Source organism: Esox lucius, chromosome 11, assembly GCF_011004845.1.
Source record: "Esox lucius isolate fEsoLuc1 chromosome 11, fEsoLuc1.pri, whole genome shotgun sequence".
NCBI lineage: Eukaryota > Metazoa > Chordata > Actinopteri > Esociformes > Esocidae > Esox > Esox lucius.
In genome coordinates this window covers 17,891,727-17,916,116 of record NC_047579.1, presented here as the reverse complement: position 1 = coordinate 17,916,116, position 24,390 = coordinate 17,891,727, and the positions used below count along the sequence as shown (strand labels likewise).

General features: G+C 38.7%; 2 long non-coding RNA genes across 2 annotated transcripts; both read left to right on the top strand.

Annotated features, from left to right (window-relative positions):
- The first annotated feature begins 5,737 nt into the window (after positions 1 to 5,737).
- Positions 5,738 to 11,149, top strand: LOC117595346. The gene is made up of 5 exons (XR_004576546.1): positions 5,738 to 5,826; positions 8,416 to 8,509; positions 8,800 to 8,996; positions 9,122 to 9,212; positions 11,009 to 11,149. It is a non-coding gene; the product is annotated as an uncharacterized LOC117595346 (long non-coding RNA).
- Positions 11,150 to 15,580: 4,431 nt separating this feature from the next.
- On the top strand, positions 15,581 to 17,883 carry LOC117595347. Its single transcript, XR_004576547.1, has 3 exons — positions 15,581 to 15,656; positions 16,810 to 16,910; positions 17,829 to 17,883. It is a non-coding gene; the product is annotated as an uncharacterized LOC117595347 (long non-coding RNA).
- The last annotated feature ends 6,507 nt before the right edge of the window (positions 17,884 to 24,390 follow it).

The following is a 24,390-nucleotide window of genomic DNA, read 5'->3' as shown; positions in this document are numbered from 1 at the left end:
ATTATCACATCTGCTGAATAGTTACCGGAGGAGATTCTGCTTTAGCTTCAAGTTTCAAGGTTTATTTGTCAAATGCACCAAACACGGCGTCATCCTGATTGAGGAGGTTGATGGCCTGAGGGACGTACTTGCTCCAATGATCTGGTTGCATCTACCAGACGGCAGCAATGTGAACAGACCATAACTTGGGGGGCTGTGATCTCTGATGAGGTTCTGTGCTTTCCTCAGGCATTGTGTACGAAAAATGCCTTGCACGGAGGGTAGATGGCAGCCAGTAACGCACTCTGCAGACTTCACCACCCTCTGGAGGGACTGGCAGTCCGCAGCAGAGCAGCTGCTGTACCAGACAGTAATGCAGCCTGAGAGGATGCTGTCAATGGTGCACCTGTAAATGTTGGTGAGGGTTTTAACAGACATGCCAAACTTCTTGAGTCTCCTCGGGAAGTATAGATGCTTTTGGGCAGTTTTCACTGCCGAGTTCACATGTGTGGACCAGGTGAGGTCATCTTTGACGAACACAGAAACTTGAATTCGGAGACTCTCTCCACTTCAGTGCCATCAATGAATATTGGGGCAAGACCCCCCCTCTGCCGCTTCCTGAAGTCTATGATCATCTCTTCAGTCTTACAGATGTTGAGAGAGAGGATATTGTCCTGGCACCATGTAAACAGGCTTCTTACCTCCTCTCTGTAAGCGGTCTCATCGGATATGAGAACCAGGATGGTAGTGTTGTCCAGATGTAGGTTCGGCACAATTAAATGTTAAAGATGCACAGAGAATGTGAAGGTGAGAAATACAGGCCAATTGTTAATTCTGACCCAAATAATGCATAGCCACAAAATTTTATATTCAAGAATAAGGCTGTGATGAATGCTGCCTCATTACAATTACAAAGCCTTTTGGTTAGGTTAATTGTTATTGTTAATAGAATAAGTCTTGTCATTGGTGTTGAGGCATTGGCTGAAATATGTAGCTGGTTGGGCCTGCAGAAATTTGGTGGGCAGAAAGCCCTCAAATCATAGAAAACCAAATCATTGTGAACATGTATTGTTCCTGCATTTCACAACCAACTGAAGACAATTAAATAAATATTTTGTTTGTGTTACATTTAGTTATATTCATGCTTTATACAAAATATAACTTGTCTTCAATCAACACTATTTAATAGGGTATTAACCCTATTAAAGAGGTTATTACTCTTAACAATTGGAGTTGGAACATTTAGAACAGTTAGAATGCCAAAATATTTATTTTACCAATCACCCTGCATTTAGCAAAAACGTGTTTTGACAAAACCAGTAGCTTATGACCGGTCAGCAACCCAGCTGTGACCAGAGTATAAACAGATAGGAGCTGTTGGAAATTCCAGTCACTTAACATCTCTTTTCCTGCTCTACAAAATGGCTGGGTGGAGCATGGTGGGAGATTTTATCAAAACAGCTGCTCAGTCTGGTTAGGCCAGGCTCTCATGTGGATTGTACCCACGGATTGTGCCAGATTTTCCCCACGCCTCAACATTGGTGGTGGAGTGACTTCCTCAGCAGCTTTTAATGACATATGATTACATCAATCCTACTTACTTTTAGATGTTTAACTTAACTGTCAGTGAAGCACAGTATATGCTCTCACGGCCAGGCAGTTTACATCCAGCAGCGAGGCACATTGAACTCTGCCAGTGGAAAGGCCTGTTACACGGGATCTATAGCCCAGTGGCCCCATGCCAGATTAGGCCCTGACTAACGCAATGTGTTTTTATTCATCATGTTGTTAAGTAGGCTGCCATTAAAGTTTAAATCCAATTCTAAAACTGTTTATAAATCAATTGAAATAAATGCTTACGAAATCATATTTTAAATGAATAACACAGTCAACTCAAGCACTGTTGGAACCCTTCAGTAGAAATATATGCAAAAAATAAACAAAATGTCATATTCCTAGAGGCACTCCAACCAGGACCTAGTCTAAAAATTAAATATTACCTTCCATAGACGACTGCTGTTTGAAAACCTTAGTTTTTTTCTCATATCACATTATATGCAAAATCATAACTGTCCACAATAAGCTCTTTCTGTCAACAATCTCAAGATCTTAGACATGAGCCATATTACATATGGACAGGAGTGTGGGTTAAGCCCCGAATGTACTGTGATCCTAGCGACGCCTCTGTTGCCTAACCAATCGAGAGAAATGAGAAGTGCAATGAAACCTTGTTTCAGGCATGAACGAAAAAATCTCTTCCAGACAGAAACCACAATGGAGAAGGTTTCATCAAGGCACATAAGGTCCGATGCATAATGTCAATCTGGACCAGTCTGAATGTCCACCGTAGTCTCGGGGGACTACGTAGACTATTTTAGATAAATCCATGGCACCGAATTTCGTATGATATGTTACATTATGTTAGGTTACAATGCACTGCACTACCAAAACCTATAATACATTATAAATTGGCTAAAATGTAACACACCACGGGCTACTGGTCATTAGGGGGCAGGTGGAGCACAGCCTGTTGTCACCACCTGTTGTCACCAGATCGAATTGCAACAAAACAATGTTATTTTTATTTCTCGAAGATAACTTCCTATAATTTATCATCTATGAATATAGCATCTTCCTAAATTGCATATCATTTGTGTTAGGCCAGTTGGTAAAATTCACGCACTGCTGACCCTGTTGTGTAATTTCGTTGGAATGGTTTGCTAGGAAATTTCTGACCATCTACATACATGGCTGTACACTCCAAATTATAATGTTTGAAATTAAATTGATTTTTTGTGTAACTTCCGGTAAAACTGTCATTGTCCACCAATCCGATTACAATACATTTTGGCAGAGGTCTAAAAATAGGTTTTCCTGGTTACAAGCACGACCCCCAGCCGGTAAACTAAATGTCTTCATACACACTCTTTCAATTGGGTACTTGGCATTGGTTGAGAGTAGCGCTTGAGCGTGTCCAAGTTTCATGGCTGGCGAAACAGACACTTTCTTGACAAATAGTGACGCTGATAATATATGCAAATGATAACGCACATCCCTGACCCTCATAAGGCAGAACTCATCTTAATAGCGTACCATCCTAACCTTTATATCAACGCCGTTTAACATAAGTTTCTCTTGAAAGAAGATATCGCTATGAACAGGGCCAATCATTTCAAATGTTGTACTATCCGCTGAATAGGCAGTCCATCGTTCTCGCCTGCAGGGTCCGTAACATCCATGGGACCTGCGGCATTTATCTTAGTAGATGTCTGTGTGAATGGAACTGTGAAAAAATCCAACTCTGTTTTCATACATTCACCAGACATACGGTGTAGGAGTGCCATCTTTCTAAAATATATTCTTAATCAGATTTGTCGTGTTCCCTTTGAGCGTCCTCCGGGGTGTATGTCCTTTTTTAACCTTGGCTCTTGTTTTTGTCTCATTCTTGCGTTTTTTACTCTTTGGGGAGCGAATCCCAGAGGGTTGAGAAAAACATTGATGGAAGATTCGAGAAGAACTTTGTTTTTTTCCCAGCAATATGTACAGTTCTCAGCAGTGGGACATGACTGTCACCAACGCGTTGATAATCAATTATATCTGTGTAGATATCTGTTCCAGTTTTGCACTAAATTTCAAACTAAACTGGGGCTCACCTTTTAGAAACGTTCTATTTTTAAATTCATCGTACCCCGCCCATACACCATGTGGTTTTATATAACTGTTAAGCTCTGTCACTAGTTTTACTATGCTGTTGTAATAACCGGTGTTGAGTTCATGTTTCCAAGTTTTGTCGTTATTCAAGTCATGTAGTTCAAATGAGTTTTCACCCCATGTAAAAGACTTCCACGTATGAGGGTATTGGAACTCTATCTAAGATACTTCCTAATCACCTTTCAAATCTATACTTTTGGCAAATATTGTGGTATAGCACAAACTCGTATTGTTTGGATAGACATGTCTCGATGAGTTACTGGGGAGTGTTATGTAGAAGCCACCATCACCCATGCTGATCGCAGTCAATGTAAATGAAGTGATCCTGAAAATCCTAGAGTTTTATAAAGTTTCTAGGTCAAACACTTGTTCCGATGGTATCCAGCTGTTGAATTTCTCAGGCCAACCAAGCCATTTCACAAGACACATTTCTTTCCCTTTCTGTACTTTCTCATTCAAAACTGCTTCCCCTTTAAAAGTTTTATCCTTAGCCACGATTATTTTCAGCAATTCCTGTCCATAAAAGGTCCCAACTATCACATATCCATCATAATCTTTTTTTCTGTATACAGGAGGTACCCTAGGAATGCATTCTGTTATTGTAAAATATTCATCTGTGTACCCTTTTTCATAGCGTTTTGTAAACGCACCTCTCAGCTTTGAGAGTCTCACAGTATCCCCAACCTGGAACTTGTAGCTTTGATGACCATTTCTCGTTAATGTTGTACCATACAGGTTCTTGAGAACTAATCTAACATTTTCTTCACAAACGTCAGCAGGCTTCATCTTAATAGACCGATGGTAGCTATGGTTGTATCCGTGAACAATATCTTGAATAACCTCAACATAGCGATGTGTGTCGGCAACTGTGAGATACCTCCACCTTCGTGATTAAATTGTTTTGTTAAATCTCTCAACGATACTGGCTTTCACATCATTTCCGGTAGCAAAATGTTTTATGTTGTACTTCTTCATTAATATTTCAAAATGTGAATTAAAAAACTCCTTCCCCTTGTCCGTTTGGACTTTTTGTGGTGTTCTTCCTTCTTTAAATGTCTTCAAATGCTCGCTTTACCTCAATTGCGCTTTTATTTCTCAGCACGCGAATCCATGCGTATTTGCTTAATACATCTATGCATGTTAGCATAAATTTCATGTTATCATTTTCCACACTGTAAGCACTCACATCAACCACATCCAGCTGAAATTGTGAGTTTATATCATGAACAATAACTCGATTTCTTTTAGGCCTGTGTAGTGTGTATGCATCCTGGGCTAGCAGCCAGTCATCAGCCTCGCCATTTTTGAGGATCTCCCTGGTTCTTTCCAAGTATGCTCTTTTCAAACCCTCTCTACCCACATAAGCAGCAGGGTTTGCCGGGTCATAGTAAATACTTTTCATAACCTGTTCAGACATCGTAGAGTGTTCAAGCAATAATGAGAATGTTTACCATCGTTTTATTTGTGTTTTCGACATTACACAACCAAGATATTCAGAAAAGTTACACAAACATTCAGATTTCTCATAGTCTTTGTTTCCCAGCCAACACACCCATGTGGGGCCCATATGGGTTACAAATGGGCGACAGGGGTACAGAGTGGGCATGGGCTCAAAATGGGCTTCTTATCTGGGGCCCACTTGGGTCAACTGAGTAAGTTCCACATGGGCAAACCCAGTTGGGCTCCCTTTGTGGGGCCTAGGTGGTTCACTAATGGGAAATGAGTGCATGGGTTGAAAATGGGCTACACTTGGGGACTAATTCAGTTTACAGAGGAATTGCTTTTTTACAGATAGTACACACATATGCACCTTTGAAATTACTTTTATCTATACAAATGCCAACACAATTGCCATTTTAACCAATTTTCGGCCAATTAAAAGGATCAAGACCCTGCAGATACTGTCACAGTGGTGCAGTCAAAAGCACTTTTACTCACAATATAATTTAAACAGTTACAAAAAGACACCCACAGGTACAGACACTTAATACAACGGTGACACAAATAGATCTCGCGAGATTTCATTCAGCACTTCCCATCCCCCTCGCCCTTTTCGCGCCCGCGAGGCCTCACTCACTCTCTGCTGCAATTTTCGTGAGGAGATTTGGAAAATTCTGGCTGTCTTCATAGTTAAAGGTAAGAAAGTAACATTTCACAATATAAATGTTAATTAAAATACATTGTTTTCAAAACACGATGTTAACCAAAAGCTTCTTGTCACTTCGGACTTTCGAATTCCCCCAGATCACGCCATATTTTCCCTTATTTCTGGCGCCATGACCAAAGCGATCTGTACGTGATTATTTTTTTTGTTAATACACCAACTGTGTATTATGACAAACTGATTGGAGTTGAGACTCCAGCTTTACAAATGTACCACAGTTTTACGATAAATCCCACAATGACAGCAATTTTGTAATTTGTATAAAATCGATGTGCACATCAAACAGCCAAAATGAAAGCATTTCCTTATTAATTTTTCGAATGCAATTACAAGACAAGCCTGTTTAATCGTGTCTGCTCCCGATTATTTTGTGATCACAGAACAACGCCATACAGCGACCATTTCAGCAGCTAGCTGTTATTTTAATAGTGTGCGCATTCAATGAAAAAATCCCCTTCTCAAATGTAAATTTTTTAATAAATCTTTAATAAATGTCTATTTCATCACAGAACAACTAGTATCCGCGTAATTATAAGATTCGAGAAGCTTTAACACCATCTCCGCGGCCTGTGCTATTTTTTCCTTTTTTTATTTAACGTTAGTGCTAATTCAATTAACAAATGGCACAAAATATACCGAATTAACGTTACACTTTAGAATACTGTTCCAATTCCTTCCTAATTTATGCATTATAAACTCATAGTAGTTCCCTTAGTAGTTATCTGGGAGGTATGAAAAACATAGAAGTTATTGATTAGTTATAGAACTACCACATTCAACTGAGTGCTATTACTATTTCATTAATCAGAGTTCCTTGTTTGTTAATATTAGTTTGTAGAATGTTAATAGTGTGTTACTCATTTGTTCCTGTGTAGTTATTCATTGATGATGGCAGAGTATTCTAAAGTTTTACTCAAAATATTATTATAACACTTTACATTAATTATGCATGCATTATGCATTAATATCTCATGAATCATCAGGAACTAGCCTAACACGAGTTCAACGTTTTTCATATACAACTTCATGGATGAACAACACCTTAATTAAAACATTAACTAAGATGAGTACATCATCATGAAATATGATTTACTACGCATGATTATGATTCTTTGTTTACAGTTATGCCACCATATTGTTCATCAGTGTTTCAAAGGACCTAGTCAGCATTTTATTTGAGTGTCCACACACATAATGAAGTCATTGATAGATAATGCTTAGTTAATGATGACTACTGTATTTGAATGCCAACAAAATTTGTGTGCTATGAGCTGTGATTGGTATATTGATTGGTATATTTTGGGGTCTATTTTCCAAATACAGTCATCATACTTTCAATAGCCTACATAACATGTTACAACAATGTCATTTGTCTGTTTTCCTTAAGATGTGGTATATGTATTATGTAACAGGTGTTTTTGCCTTATGTAAATCAGTTTGTATTAGGGTGTTATTACAAACCAAACAAATAATTATTATGATTATACCAATGATTTTGCCTCAATTAGAATTTTTAACTATTTGAAAGTGATAATCTTTTTTATCTTACAGAAAGTAATGGAGCAATCTCAGAGAACAAAGAGAAGGAAAGTGGCTGCAAAAGTTGCAGAACATTTTCGTGTTGTTTCACAACAGAATGAATTTGAACAACGGCATTTTAATTTGGAATCAGCCTCTAATGAACCATTGGAGGATTCTGTTTATCATGATTGTGTCGAGGATGTAACAGAGAATGTAGAAAATCAATATCCCACGGACATTTTTCATGATGCTTTGGACAATGACATATTTTATGATGGTTTTGAAATTGGGATGGCTGACAATACCAGTGACTTTGACCTGGACTCTGAATGTTCTGATTCAGAACATGCGGCTTCAGACGCACTTGATGACACAAATGGTCTTGCAGAGTGGGCTGCAGAATACAATATCTCTCAAAGTGCATTGTCTGCTCTTCTGAAAATTCTCAGACAAAAAGGGCTTAATGTGCCATTGGATGCTAGAAACCTAATGTCCACAGACCGCAAGTGTGATGCAAAAAATGTAGCAGGAGGGTCATACTTTCATTTTGGAATTAAAAATTCAGTTCTGGCAGAATTGGCATCTTTAAATTTTGATCTGAGAGATCTGACAGACACTCTCACGCTTAGAGTTAATATTGATGGTCTACCTTTATTCCGCAGCAACAATGTAAATTTGTGGCCTATTTTGGGTAGGATTAAGGAGATCCCAAATTCAAATGTTTTTGTCATTGGGTTATACTCAGGTGTGACAAAACCATCAAATGTGCAAGAGTATTTAAATGAATTTATTCAAGATGTTAAAGTTGTTGTACAGGAGGGTATTCAGTATAATGACGTGCATTTCACATTGCCCAAGATGCACGGAACTTTGGTCCTTTGGATAGCGTTTCCTGTTTCCCATTCGAAACATATTTAGGTAAACTTAAAAAGATTGTACGGAGGCCTCAAAATCCTGTGCAGCAAATTGTCAGGCGCATCCATGAAAAGCAAAGAGTGGCAAAACAGAAGAAAATAAAAATGTCCTCTCCTCTCAAACAGCTCCATTTCTCCGGACCAGTGGCAGGTGAACTTGGAACATGCCAGCAGTACAGGCAGTACAATGATGGACAGACATTCATTTCTTGCTTTAAAGGTGATAACTGTTTTTCCTTAGGGGGAAGGATTCTCATTGTGAGAAATATTTATCTTTCTTCTTCTAAAACTGTCAAAGTTCTCTGCCACTTCGTTAAAAACTATGAATCTTTTTTCAGCTACCCAATTGACTCAGCATGCCTTGGAATTCACTTAGTTTCAAACCTATCCAAAGACTTGCATGTGGTGTCGGTTGAGGAATTAAAAAGAAAAATAGTGCTCTTGCCTCATAAATCTGGGTTTGTGTCATTCCCACAGCTGCATTAGCCTGCTTCTTTTGCATTTTTCCAGCATGCTACCATTTGCGGTTGTGGATTTTTTGCATGGTGGAGGTGTGGCAATATTACCCTGCAAGTGGTTTACTGGACCAGAGGAAGATACATGTTACTGGCCACCAGGACGACTCAACATAAGCAAGGCAGTAAAAGATGAAATTCTTCCGAACCCTACTTGGCCCCAGTTCAAAGTGCGTGTCCTGGGAAAAGCAGGTAATGTGACTTTTTTTTTAATGGTGACTGGTAATAATAATATGCATGTATCTAATAACACAAGTACGGTGTGCTTCTGAAATAGTAGTTACTAAAACTTATTGGTAAATGTCTATCACCTACAGGAACCTAAGCCCACGCCACAGAAAAGCTTTTAAAGGCCGAAGCGACGTCAGATTCTGGAAGGCGGATGGGAAAAGGGAATCGCAAAAGAAAGTGAGACTATATTTATTGCATACAAAGATTTTAAAAGCAACAATTATTCTTGAAAAGTGTTCATTCTTTTAAGCCGTTTAAGCGCCACAAGACAAACAAGAATGCCATGTCAATGTGACACACACATGAACCGTGTGCACTAAAAGACTGTCTATTAAAGTGTCTATTTGTCAAATATTATTACGAGAGATGTCTTAAAGGGATAGTTCAACCAAAAATGAAAATTGTGTCATCATTTACTAGGGGTGTAAGAAAAAATCGATACACTTAAGTATCGCAATATTTTATTTTGCAATACTGTATCGATTTTCAGAAACCCAATATTGGTTTTTTTTTTGTTGTTTTTTATGTGTAAAAATATGAATAGTAAGACAGTGGTTCACGTTTATGTTGTGTTTAAATCCCTACCGATATCGACAAGAACCATGCAGTTTGTACACTGTGTCTGCTGTCTGGGAAAAATCAAGTAACGTTACTATGTTCAGGGTTTCCGCGGGGTCTTAAAAAGTATTAAATCTAGAACTTTAAATTGAAGTCCTTAAAAAGTCTTAAAAACGGCCAGATTTTCATCTGAGGTCTTAAATTTCATTTAGTCAGGTTTTAAAAATGTTTTACCCTCGTTCGTTTCCAGACACCAATATTCCAAACTGCATCGAGTTGTAGCGTACAAAGCGGAGCTCTTGAGCAGGAGTCTCCAACTTTATTTGAACTTGTACATATAAGTAGATAACATGTTGCAAGACACTCCTTTAAAATCTGGCCATTTTTAATAGTATTTTAATTTGTATGTAAACCAAACTTTCATACTGATAATTTCATTTGTTATTTGCTGGGTTTCGACAAACTTGGTAAATTGATTTCATAATAATCGTGAAAATAAATGTTCATTCCATTTCATCTCTAGTTATGATCTATAGCTATAATTGTGTTTTTACATTTTAATATGCAAAGTAAAAAATAAAAAAAATTGTTGGGTCTGGAAGGTTACTAATATGATTGCTTTATCTTTAAATTAAATTAATGCTTTTTCAATTACTCAATTCATTGAAATAAGATATTTTTCAGAATTCTTTTAATTAGGAAATTTTTGGGCTTATGCGCCGTGTAGGTCTTAAATGTCAATCTTTTTAGTCTTAAAATGTCTTAAAAAGGTCTTAAATTTGACTAAACCGGAAGCGATGCGATCTGTTTACAGTTTCGTCATGTGACGTTTGACATATAGCCTATTCAGACAATGAAGTCAATGTAGTGCTTCTTTAATGCCACTGTTAAATACACTATGCCTGCTGTAGCTAATAAAATTAAAGCACTTTTTATTTAATTATTAATAATAATTATTCATTATCCTACATTGCTCATATACAGGCGCTTTCAGGTGACCGGAGCCAGAATTCTCAGAATGTCCATCAATAGCCCTGACCACCTCTGGTGTATTACAATGTCAATGGACCTCCCACATTACATAAACTGATGACTGACAGACGCCTGTCGACTCTGGTGACGGGTCTCATTCAAAAGTTATTTGAAATCACAGAAGTTTATGATAAAAATATTGCCCATGTCTATATCGGGATTAATCCTCTTACACTAGTGGTATGTGTATGATGAGGAGGGGTGTTTTGTGTGTTTGTGATGGGAGGTGGAGTAATGTGTGGAGCGAGTGGTGGTGGGGTGAGGAGGGGGGTTATGTGTGGAGTGTGTGTTTGTGTTGCATGTATGTAAGGTGTGTGTGTGTGTGTGTGTGCAAGACAGGTTGTGTTCACTGAATGACAGTCTGCTCCTCTTCTTTTCCACAGTATGGATCATGGTGGCCATGGATCATGGTGACCATCGGAAGCTGCTGATAGTGGAGAGTGGATATCAGGACTGATGAGATTTATTAAAAATAACACATGCAGCTGGTGTGTGTGTGTGTGTTCACATGTATGTATGTTTGTGTGAACAGGTCTGTGTGTCTAAGTTTGTGGATGTTTGTTTCATTATCCTTTGTGTATGTGTTTCTGTGTTTTGTCTGAGTGTCTTAATATCCAGTACATGACAATAAATAAATAAAACATGCATGTGTGTGTATAATATGAATGATGATGATGTGTAATATTGTGTCTTGGTCTCATCCATCAGATGTCAGTGATCTCACACTGGACCCAAACACATAAACAGATTCCTCCGTCTGTCTGAGGAGAACAGAAAGGTGACAAGAGTGGTGCAGCTGTATCCTGATCACTCAGAGAGATTTGACTCCTGGCCACTGGTGTTGTGTAGAAAGAGTCTGTCTGGACGCTGTTACTGGGAGGTAGAGTGGAATAGGAGAGGAGCTGTGATAGGAGTGACATATAAAGGAATCAACAGGAAAGGAGAGGGGTTATGACTGCACACTTGGACGTAATGACAAGTCCTGGAGTCTGAACTGTAAGAATGACAGTTACTCTGTCAATCACAATAGTAAGACAACTGTCATACCTGTCACCTCAGACTACCACAGAGTAGGAGTGTATCTGGACTGGCCAGCCGGCTCTCTGTTCTTCTACAGGGTCTCCTCTGACACACTGACCCACCTGTACACATTCAACACCACATTCACTGAGCCCCTCTGTCCAGGGTTTGGGATTAATTATTCTGACTCCTCAGTGTCTCTGTGTCAGATGGTCCCTGTGTCAAACACAACATGATGTTTCACTCTAATCATGCTCATGTTCAGTAGGACATACCGTAGTAAAACACTGATAGTAACTCTCTAGTATTGAGTTAATATATCAAGTGATTGTCTATCAAATGATGGTGCGTATATGATTAGGTACGGAAATATTTAGACACTGACACAATTTTCTTAATTTTGGCTCTGTATGCCTCCTCAATGGATTTGAAATGAAACAACCGAGATGCAATTGAAGTGCAGACTTTCAGTTTTAATACAAGAGGTTGAACAAAAAAATTCTATGAAACATTTTGGGAATTGCAACCATTTTCATACAGCGTTTGAAACCATTTTTATTTCAGGGGCTCAAATGTCATTGGACAAATTAACACAATCATAAATACAACTTTTGTTTTTAATACTTTGTCGAGAATCTTTTGCAGGCATGGACTGCTTGAAGTCTGGAATGCATGGACATCATTAAATGCAGCGTTTCCTCCTTTGTGATGCTTTACTGGATCTGCCTTCAGTTATTGTCTGTTTGTGGGTCTTTCTGCCTTAAGTTTTGTCTTCAGCTGTGACGACAGCGCCCTCTGCTGCCTCCTCTCCCTGCAGCGGGCAGGCCTCAGCGGTCGTCGTCACCGGCCTTCTGACACCACCGCCCAGTTCATCAGTTCATCACCCACCTGTTGTCTTGTTTGGCACACACACCTGGACTCCATCTGTGTTAATTCCCTCAGTATGTATGTTCCCTCTGCTCCCCTGGTCTTCGTGTGTAATTGTCTCATATTTTCGAGCAACGTCGGCTTAGTTTTTTTTGGTCTATTGCGCCTACTGTGTATGTTGTTCTCCTTGTCTGTGTTAGGACTGAAATAAATTCCCCCTTCGTACTCCAATGTTAGGCTCCTCCCTACACGACGCCTGACATCAGCAAGTGAAATGTCTGCTCAATCGGGTTGAGATCAGGTGATTGACTCCTGGGTTGCTTTCACAGTATGTTTTGGGTCATTGTCCAGCTTTTAAGTGAAGTGTCGTCCAATCAACTTCAATGAATTTGGCTTAATCTGAGCAGACAATATATCCCTACACAGTTAAGAATGTATCCAGCTGCTTCTGTCTTCTGTCACATGATCAATAAACACTTGTGACCCAGTGCTATTGGAAGCCATGCATGCCCATTCCATCACACTGCCTACACCATGTTTTACAGATGATGTGGTATGCTTTGGATCATGACTTTTTCTTCCCATCATTCTGGTACAGGTTGATCTCAGGTTCATCTGTCTAAAGAATGCTGTTCCAGAACTTGGCTGGCTTTTGTAGATGTTTAATCTGTCTAATCTGGCCTTTCTATTCTTGAGGCTTATGAAAGGTTTGCACTTTGTGATGAACCCTCTGTATTTGCTCTCGTGAACTCGTATCCTTATAGTAAACTTGGGTAATGATATGTTCTTCAATTGGCTGGATGTTGTAAAAGGGTTTTTCTTTACCATGGAAAGGATCCTACGATCATCCGCCACTGTTGTCTTCCGTTGACGTCCAGTGTGTACTTTCTTTCTCAGAATGTACCAAACTGTTGATTTGGCCACTCCTAATATTCCTCCTTTGACCACATGTTGTGGGATGACAGCAACAGCTTCCAAATGCGAATGCCACAGGTGGAATCAACTCCAGAACTTTTCCCTGCTTAATTGAATAAGGAAATAGTTAAGGAATAGCCCACACCTGTCCTTGAAACAACTTTTGAGTCAATTGTCTGATAACTTTTGGTCCCTTGAAAAAGAGGGGGCTACATATTAAAGAGCTGTAATTCCTAAACCCTTCCTCCAATTTGGATGTGAACACCCTCAAATTAAAGCAGAGATGTTGCACTTTAACCCCATATTAATTATTTTACAGTATTATATATTTTGGTTAACAGTCAAAATAACAAAACTTTTGTCAGTGTCCAATTATTTAGGGACCTAACTATATATATTTATATGTTTCAGAGGGGTGAGTTGTGATTTTATGAAGGTTGCTCCAGTATGTTAGAGTATATTGGTGACTGCAAGATGAAATGCATTTTGTAAATGTACAGTTGTGCTCTAAAGTTTGCATACCCTTGGAGAATTGGTAATATATGTACCACTTGTAAGGAAAACATGAGTGAGCTTGAAAAACACGTCTTTTATTTCTTATGAGATACACATTCAACAGTAGGTCATAACAGAATGGCACAATCATAAAACAAAACATGGCAACAACGAAAACAAGAAACCAGGCAACTTAGGTCAGCCGGCAAGCAAATAAAAGCGATAAATGTGGTTGCCCTCACTGGATTCAAACCCTGGTCTCCTGTGAGTGATTGTCTCCACGACACCATGACACTTTTCACAGTGTCAGTATACCATCTCAATATAAGATAATTCTGTCATGCATTGGCATCACGCTACGTTTGAAACATTTATTAAGTTTACCTCTAACACAAATAGCATCTATGAAATGCATGGCTTTTTCCACTGTCCGTTTTAGCCAGTAATAAACTAGTATCTAACGTTCTACTTGGAATGGTCATAAGATTTGAGCAATTGCTAGCAAGACTGAATATGACCTGAAATAATCCAATAGTGTTCAATGCGCAGCTTTTGTGCAGAAGAATGCAAATTGTCTTCCAGTGTTTTCTGATAACATGCTTCATTCATCTTGCAATACATTTTCACAAGACTCCCCATATACTATAGGCTACAGATATTTTTTTCTCTAAGTTCTCTAATAAAAAAAAAGAGGTGTGGTATGCTTTGTACAAACGCATACATACAAATCTCTCCAAAATGCGCTCTTTATTCTGCCTATTCATGCACTTCATTAGTTTTTCAATTAGGGTACCTGGGAACATGCGTTACCTAGCCTGTGCACAAATGTATATCTATAAAAAACCTATGTGATATGTGTTATATTTGGCTAGAATAATTACATGAACTACCTTCCAGAGCTTCAGAGTTTCTGAAAGTAATTTGTCATCGCCTCACAACACAGTATGTCGGCTTTGTTTTGACAGTATAACGTATTTAAAATTCCTTTACAAAAGTCCTAAACATCACTACAATGATCTGATCACATATTTCCTTTGAAATCGTTAAAGGCTACCCAGCCAACACGTTTATGTGGGGCCCACATGGGTTACAAATGGGCGACAGGGGTACAGAGTGGGCATGGGCTCAAAATGGGCTTCTTATCTGGGGCCCACTTGGGTCAACTGAGTAAGTTCCACATGGGCAAACCCAGTTGGGCTCCCTTTGTGGGGCCTAGGTGGTTCACTAATGGGAAATGAGTGCATGGGTTGAAAATGGGCTACACTTGGGGACTAATTCAGTTTTACAGTTTACTAATTCAGGAAGTGCAAACAGTCAAACCCAATTTTTTTTTACAGATAGTACACACATATGCACCTTTGAAATTGCTTGTATCTATACAAATGCCAACATAATTGCAATTTTAACAAATTTTCGGCCAATTAAAAGGATCAAGACCCTGCAGATACTGTCACAGTGGTGCAGTCAAAAGCACTTTTACTCACAATATAATTTAAACAGTTACAAAAAGACACCTAAAGGTACAGACACTGTACAACGGTGACACACACAAAAAAAAACTTTGCATGATAGACCTCGCGAGATTTCATTCAACACTTCCCATCCCCCTCGCCCTTTTCGCGCTCGCGAGGCCGCGACACCATTCACTCTCTCAGTATCACTCACACTCTGCTGTAATTTTCGGGAGGAGATTTGGAAGATTCTCGCTGTCTTCGTAGTCAAGGCTAAGTCAAGGTAAGAAAGTTACATTTCACAATATAAATGTTAATTAAAATACATTGTTTTCAAAACACGATGTTGACCAAAAGCTTCTTGTCACTTTAGAATTTCGAATTCCCCCAAATCGCGCCATATTTTCCCTTATTTCTGGCGCCATTTTTGAATTTGTATAAGATCGATGTGCACATCAAACAGCCAAAATGAAAGCACTTCCTTATTCATTTTTCGAATGCAATTACAAGACAAGCCTGTTTAATCGTGTCTGCTCCCGATTATTTTGTGATCACAGAACAAAGCCATACAGCGACCATTTCAGCAGCTAGCTGTTATTTTAAAAGTGTGCGCATTTAATGAAAAAATCCCCTTCTCAAATGTAATTTTTTTTATAAATGTTTAACAAATGTCTATTTCATCACAGAACATTCGAGATTCAAGAAGCTTTAACACCATCTCCGCGGCCTGTGCTATTTTTTCCTTTTTTTATTTAAAGTTAGTGCTAATTCAATTAACAAATGGCACAAAATATACCGAATTAACGTTACACTTTAGAATACTGTTCCAATTCCTTCCTAATTTATGCATTATGAACTCATATAGTAGTTCTCTTAGTAGTTATCTGGGAGGTATGAAAAACATAGCAGTTATTGATTAGTTATAGAACTACCACATTCAACTGAGTGCTATTACTATTTCATTAATCAGAGTTCCTTGTTAGTTAATATTAGTAGAATGTTAATAGTGTGTTACTTATTTGTTCCTGTGTAGTTATTCATTGATGATGGAAGAGTATTCTAAAGTTTTACTAAAAATATTATTATAACACTTAACGGTCAGGGTACATGAATTATCATGAATTCATGTATAAATTCATGCATGCATTATGCATTAATATCTCATGAATCATCAGGAACTAGCCTAACACGAGTTCAACGTTTTTCATTTACAACTTCATGGATGAACAACACCTTAATTAAAACATTAACTAAGATCATTACATCATCATGAAATATGATTTATTATGCATGATTATGATTCTTTGTTTACAGTTATGCCACCATATTGATCATCAGTGTTTCAAAGGAACTAGTCAGCATTTTATTTGAGGGTCCACACACATAATGAAGTCATTGATAGATAATGCTTAGTTAGTGATGACTACTGTTTTCAGTTACAGCACTTCCAGAAGATATTGTTTTCCCCCTGAGGACGCTCTTGGAGGTTGCTGCAATGGAGCAGAAATTGGCAGACCCCACCTTCCACAAACAAGTGGTATGTTCTAATATGACCATTTAGCAGATTTACTGGGCTGATCGTTAATGTTTTTGCACATACAATACTATACAAAAGTCTTAGGCCACCACAAGCTTAGTTGTTTTAGCAAAGTATTAATTACCACCCACATTTATTTTTCGGTTTCTTTATTAAGATGCAGAAAGTACAGGAAATATGTACAGAAAGTACAGGAAATATGTACACAAAATAATAACAAAAAGGCTTCTTCAGGCAAAAGTCAGTATTTTGTGTAATCTCTCTTTGCACTGAGCACATCTCACACCTCTTTTGGGGGGACTGCCCTTAAGTTTTTTGAAGTAATTGTCTGGCATATTTTACCTCTGCTGCTTTCTGCACTTCCCATAGTTCGTCTTTAGATTTAGGCCGTATTCAAATTTTTTTCTGTCTAGGTGACCCCATACTGCCTCTATAAATTCAGGAAAGCTGTTTTTCTCTTCAAATATGATTATACTGTATTAGCAGTGTACTTGGAATCGTTATCATGCTAAAAAATATAAAAACATTCCCAATATGGCACTTTCCAGAAGGAATGGCATTATAAATTAAAACCTGTCTGTACTTTTCCACATTCATGATCCCAACAATTGCTCAAGTGTAAGGGGAGGTCACACTAAATACTTCCCACAATTAGCATATGGTCATTATATCATTTCTAAACAAAAATAATGGTGGTGTAAGACGTTTGCACAGTACTGTAGCTTTTTTGCTAATAACTTAAGTACAAGTATAAAACATCTGTTAGAGAGGCAACTGCATGTATTATGGGAGTGTTCCCTGGGAATTATGAAAAATAGAGTTGTATTTAGGGACTCGATACACTATACAAATAGTAGATTACTACTTCCGATGATAATCAGAATTAATTCCCATTATGATAATCTTATTTTTCTTTAGGTTGGCGTGGTGGCAGAAATTGGAGGAAGAACATTGGATGAAGCCACCAGAAGAATTATGGCCTTCCTTTTAGACCACTCCCTATCAAGAGAGTACAATTTTGTTGGCTGCCATGGAAAGCGAGAGTTTCGGGGCTCAAACTGTTTGAGGTTGTATATGGTATGTTTACTCGCTGTTTAACATATTAATGTGCAAACAAAGGTTATTTTGTAGAGTTGAGTTCTTCATAAATCAATTTGATTGTATGCAATTAATTGTCCATACCTGGATAGAGAATACCCTTAGTTATGACAATATGGACCAGGTATACTGCCAATTCAGTGATAAGTAACTGTTAATTAGTGGTGTAGCAATCACACAACTCATGGTTTATAATAAATAATAAAGTTAAATCATTATTAAATACAAGTGAGGTACTACAAATAATATAAGTAAAAATACACTAGTTACAAGCAAAGGTAAATACAATAGAACAAAAGTTACACATTTAAATTAAATTAACTGTAGTTTTCAGGTACAGGTACAGAACCAGTCCCCTGTTTGTTTGTTTAATAAACCTTTGCACCAAAAATGTCGTGTTTGACAGAATATTATATCCGATACCATTATTGTATTACCTGAAAAATTACATGGTGGAGATTTCTGCTTTGTTGCAAGGGCTCAAATGAGGAATTTATCTCACTCTTTATCTATTTTACAGGAAGCTTGAAAAAAAGTGCCCTTACAAACCAGATTACTAGAAGAGATGCTGAAAAGGCACTGTCAAAGTGGCTAATTGGTGCCAGGGACAGGGGAGGAAACCGTACAGCGAGGGCACGTGGTGGAGAGCAAGATGGGTAAAAGTCATTATCATTAAAACTGCAGTTAAAAAGTGTTTAGCCTACTTATATTTGTGTAAAACACAACATTGTGCTTTTGTCCCAACTTTAAACTTTTGTAGGCTAACCTACAACTGTCACCCAACCAAAATCACACACACACACAGTTCAGTGGTTCTGGAGATTTATCGGAATGACTCATAAACAAAAAATGTTGAAAATGTGAAAATAAAACAGTGGTTCTGAAATTTTTTTTAGGAAGAAAAATCTATGAGCCATATCTCTTCGCACTTGCACCTCAAGACCCAAAGTATAGAATAGCTCTAGGTGTTCTTATAAGACATTTACTGTCAGATGTGTGTCTGCTATATGTACTGACTGCATATGTGCATCATAGTTATTTATTTATATTAACATAAAATGTGGACAGTCTGATTCAGCCATGGCAAACTAAGTATTGTGGTCACTACCAAAACATGCAGTCACTACCGTAACATGGGATGTTTTGTCAAAAATAAAGTATATTGAATTATCAACTAAGATGTTATGATAGTGTTTGGTTCAATGCATATTCAAACTAATGAATCCTTAACTTTGAAATCAGTACGATAAACTTTGTCTTCTACAAAGAAAGATTGGGTTCAAAATACAACAATTCTCATAAATTACACTAAAAATATTATACAAATTATAATCTTCATTTATTTATCCTGTAAAAATATTTTTAAAAAATAAAAAAAATATATATTTATAAGGTAGATGTAAACAAAATCGTAATAGGTCATAATAAGCCTTCTTAATAAATTATTTAATATTGTGTTTCGGTAGTGACAAATTTGGGGAGAAGGAAAATTTTCCAGCATTTTCTTAAAATACAATATGAGAATTAACTGCACAATTACTAGAAAAGCATTCCTTGGATATTATACAATTTGCATACATGAAAAATATGTGGGAAAAAACAAAAAAAATTCAAGATGTTTCCAACTCTGACTTTGCACCAATTCTGTAGAATGGCCCATATAGACTCAGCAGTCTTACCTCGATCCATTGACAGCTTCCCCCCACCACCTATTCCCCACACTTCTAGTCCTAACCACTTACATGCGGGGGGAGTACTCTGGGTTTGGGCTGAATTCAGAGCTTGGAGCCCTCCCTCCAAAAAGCACGCCAAATATGCATTAAACCTTAACCCCTCTAATTGTATGTAAGTGTGAACTTGTGAAAAGTGGTGAAAGTTGGTCAAAATGTTTTGTGCACTCCAATATGTGCGGTGCAGGGCGTGTAATACCCCTTATCTACATAAACTTGATTTGGAGCACCAAAAGACTAACCTGACACATCTGTTTGAACTGTGAAAAGGAATTGCAAAAGTTGAAAAATTGTTGATTTATTTATTTTCTCTTTTCAAAGGGCCGCTGGGAGAGCGACAACAGAAGACTGAGATTCTGTACTTTTGTTTTTGTTTGTGAATTATAGTTTTCTGACAGGACTGAAAAACTGCACTTTTGTTTTGTTTCTGAAATATAAAGTTTGTCAAAAGCTTTCACTTTTGATAGTTTTCTGTTAATACACATTTGTTAATAAATATTCTGTTAATAAAGTTAAGCTTGAAGTAATGTTTTCTGTTCATTGCTTACATATGTTTGTATTTAGGGGTTTACTGTAAAATAAGGTAACCCAAAAAGACAAATATGGTAGCCCATATATACACCTGTTGTGGCCCATAAGAGCCCTAGATAAGACCTATCTGGGTCCCATCATCAACCCATGTGGGCAGACTCCTGTAGTCCCTAAATGGGGACTACCTAGGCTACCCATATGGGCCCGATATGGAGCCCATCAAGAGCCCATCATCAACCCATCTGGGCTAACACATGTGGGGCCTCCATGGAAACTGCGGCCAAAATTAGCTGGGTCCCAGTTGGGTAGCCCAGGTGGGCCCCGGATATCAGCCCATTTGCAGCCCGTTTGGGCCCCACATGGGTGTGTTGGCTGGGTTATATACATGTTAACATTAGAACTGAAGTTACCCTGGCCTTAGACAACAGACTCTTTGCTCTCATCACACCATGACGCTGCTGCGTCGCATACAGCATCCTCATTAAATCTGTCCATGAATTCATCCCTTTTCTCACTCAGTCTCTGTGTGATGTTCGGCTCCAACTTGAGCTCATGCAGAAAGTTCTCAGCAGCCTCATGAACATCAGTCATCGGTGTGTGAAAACCAGATGCGTTCAAAGCCTTGACCAACACGTTTCAGTCTCGGTGTTAAAACTGTTGCCACAATGTCATCATAATGGGCCTCCAAAAAATACTCAGGCGGTTCGAGACATGAATGTCTTGTCTGGCTCGGGTGGTCCACTTCACATCCGATGCATGCTTTGTGTAGAATAGCCCCAACAACGTTTTCCAGAATCATACCCATTGTTTCTTTGATGATCTTTAAAACTTTTGGTACAAGGTGTTTGTCCATTTTGTGATAACTCTTGTTAGCATTTGAAAGGTATGACAGGTTAAGAGGACCTAGTTGATGACCAACCCTGTCAATCCAGTGGTAGTTTCTTGCAGGGTATGCCGGTGGAATCGAGCTGTCGGGGTCAGGGGTTCCGTAGAAGGCTTCAGCGTTGTCATCCCAGGTGTCACACAGCCAGTGCTCAGCCTTGGGTTCTTCAATCACCGCTTGGTTGTATTCTTGAGACATGTTTCGTAAATTCTTTCGACTGCTTGATAGTCTCAGGCAGTCTGTCTGTTTTTATGCTGTGTTGAGGTCGGTGTTAGCTTAAGGCGGGGCTTCAGGGTCTTACGTCAGTCGATCCGCCTGCAGTCACAATCTACCCCGCTGACATTTTCCGGAAATAGCTCCAATCTAACAGTCATACTCTTTCAGCCCCTCGACAACTTTAAACAGTACATCTAGTGTATTATGTGGGCCTTGTTTTGGCCCCAAATAAAACACTTTTCGAAAGGTGGCCCATAATCAGGCATTAAAAATCATTTGATCGGTCAGACCAGCCTTAAACACATGGCCTTCGGGGAATTCATAAAATGCCACCTCCGGTAGCTCTGGGTTGAAAATGTATCCACCGATTCGACCATCATCCAATCCCCATTCCTATGCCAAGATATCCTGGTGTAGTTGATGGATTCGGGTTAAACTCTGCATGGGTTTCTTCAGGGCTGGCATGTTGTTTGCATCTCTGCAGTCCATTTGTAATTTCTTACCAAATCGCTGAGCTGCGTTTAAGATGTTAGCTTTCACCGGTGTTTCACCCAAAACATTGATCACAGCACAGCACCTCCATGTTTGTATTGTGTAGGTTAGTTTGCTCAGGCAAGACTGAATGACCATCACCGATGTCTGCGTGATTTAAATACACAGACCACACCAATCAACCCATAAAACATAAAAGGTTAACAACCACCGGTTGTAGGCCATCTGTTGCACCACTTGTCAGAAGATTAAACACTGGGTGTTTTAGATCTGACGAACACCATTTGTTGAACACCAAACACCTTACCGCTGACACAACATTTATTTATTGCCTGGGAATTTAACATTCCGGAACCCTAAGCCCCATTTGTTAATCATCAAACATAACCCTCCTGTTATAACACTAATCTGTTTTGCTTATCAGGCGTTGTAAAACATCAGACACTAACACATCAATGTAATCATAAATTACAAAGTCACCGGACATGCATACGTCACTCCTGAAGTCCCGCCCGTACCCACATCATACAGGAAGTCCCACCCTAACATACGTCATACAGGAAGTCCCACCCTACAAACTGGATGTCCCGCCCACCTGTCACATCAATATGGAAGCCCTGCCCTCCATGGCCATAAATCACCATTCTGACACATTATACCATACATTAACCACTCGTATGGGCCCTGTAAGGGATAAGAGTGGGCTAAGTGGGCATTGGCTGGAAGTAGGCAAGTTGTGTGGGCCCCATGTGGATTCTGTAACATGCGCCCCACATGGGAAGCCCATGTGGGCCTACTCTATGGGCCCCACAAGGGATCTAATTGGGCAAAGTCGGCATGGGGTGGAACTTGGTGATAATATTTGGGGCCCATGTTGTTCCAATAACATGGGCCCCGCATGGTAAGCCCATGTGGACTGACTCTATGGAACCCATAGGGGATATAAGTGGGCAGGGTGGGCATGGGGTGGAACTGGGTAACATTGTCTGGGACCCATATTGTGTCAGTAACATAAGCCCCACATGGAAAGCCCATGAGGCCAACTCTAGGGGCCCCATAAGAGATACAAGTATGGAAGTAAATCTGTGCCATCGGATTTTGAATTTGAATTTTTAACACAGAATTTTTTTTTACATCTAAATCAGACTTTGAATTTAATAGCCATCGAATTTCTAGCACTGAATCTTTTTTGCCTATGACATTTTTTTCAATGTTTACAAAATGTCAATGTAAAAATAATTTGATGTCTCAAAAAATTCAGTGTAAAAAAATTCAACATCTCAAAAGATTCAGTGTAAAAAGATTCTGTGTCTCACCAAATTCTGCGTAAAAAAATTCGACATCTCAAAAGATTCAGTGTAAAAAAATTCTATGTCTCAAAAACTTCAGTGTAAAAATAGTCAAAGGCAACATCCGGGTAACCAAGGAGAATCAATGGATCCCTGTATCAAATCATCCAACATCTAGCCAATCAAGTTTACGTTCCATTGGTCATGTGACGCCGAAACAGGAAGGCGGTGAAGTTCAGGTGATCTCTGGTCAGAGCTCGGCATGGCTCAGAACACAAATGATGGTGCTTCGGTGAGTGTACACCTTATTTTCCTTTTGTTGGGGAACTTTTAATGATGTGGCGTTCGTTAAATTTTTTTTAGCTATTAGTCAGGGTTATGTTAGCTAGCTAGCCTTATCTTAGCTATTAGCTAACTTTATATTAGCATGGTTTATGATGTGGCTGGTAAGAAATATCTGACAGTTTGTTTAACAGCTGCCTATTAAGTTACTAGCTATTTCACTTTACCCAAAACATTAAAAGAAGGCGCAAACGATTTCATTACAGTGTTAACTGGTAACAGCTTGGGACATGGTTGCTAGTAAGTTAGTAGCCCCATTCACACTGTCGTTTGCAAGGTTACGTTTTTCGCGCTAAATTACATAATGCCATCATTAAACTGGACGCTGTCTGACTCCCTCACTCGCGGGACAGAGGCTGTTTTCCGAGGGAAAGTACGACGTCCACAACAGAGGACATTTATAAATTAGCAATTTTTATATGAAAATAAATAAGCTCATCTCTGAAAACTCACTCAGATATTCATGAGTTGTTAACTTACTTGAAACAATATTTTTTTTGTTTAATTTAAGAATATCATGCTTATCTTTATTTTTTCCATAAAATGTGCTCACAATGATTTTGTTTTTCTCCTAGGAACTCCTGCTTAATCAACTTTTAGAAAGACTTCACTCTCGATTGTATCATATTCTGGGACGCATGCCTCTGGATCTGGACTTCTTAGAGTTCACTTGCACACAAGAACTTGTTTTTAAATGCTGTATCCATTCAAGTTACTGTTTGTCCAGGTATTTTAGATTCACTGACACAGCTACACAGTCTTATCAATTTGGAAAAAGACAAAAGGGAGCAACACATTGCAGTTGTGCAGTTTGAGCAAGGACCAGCTGGGCGACAACGAATGGTCATATGCCCAGAGTACCTTAGCAAACTTCTGGAACTTAATCTGTCAGTTCCATG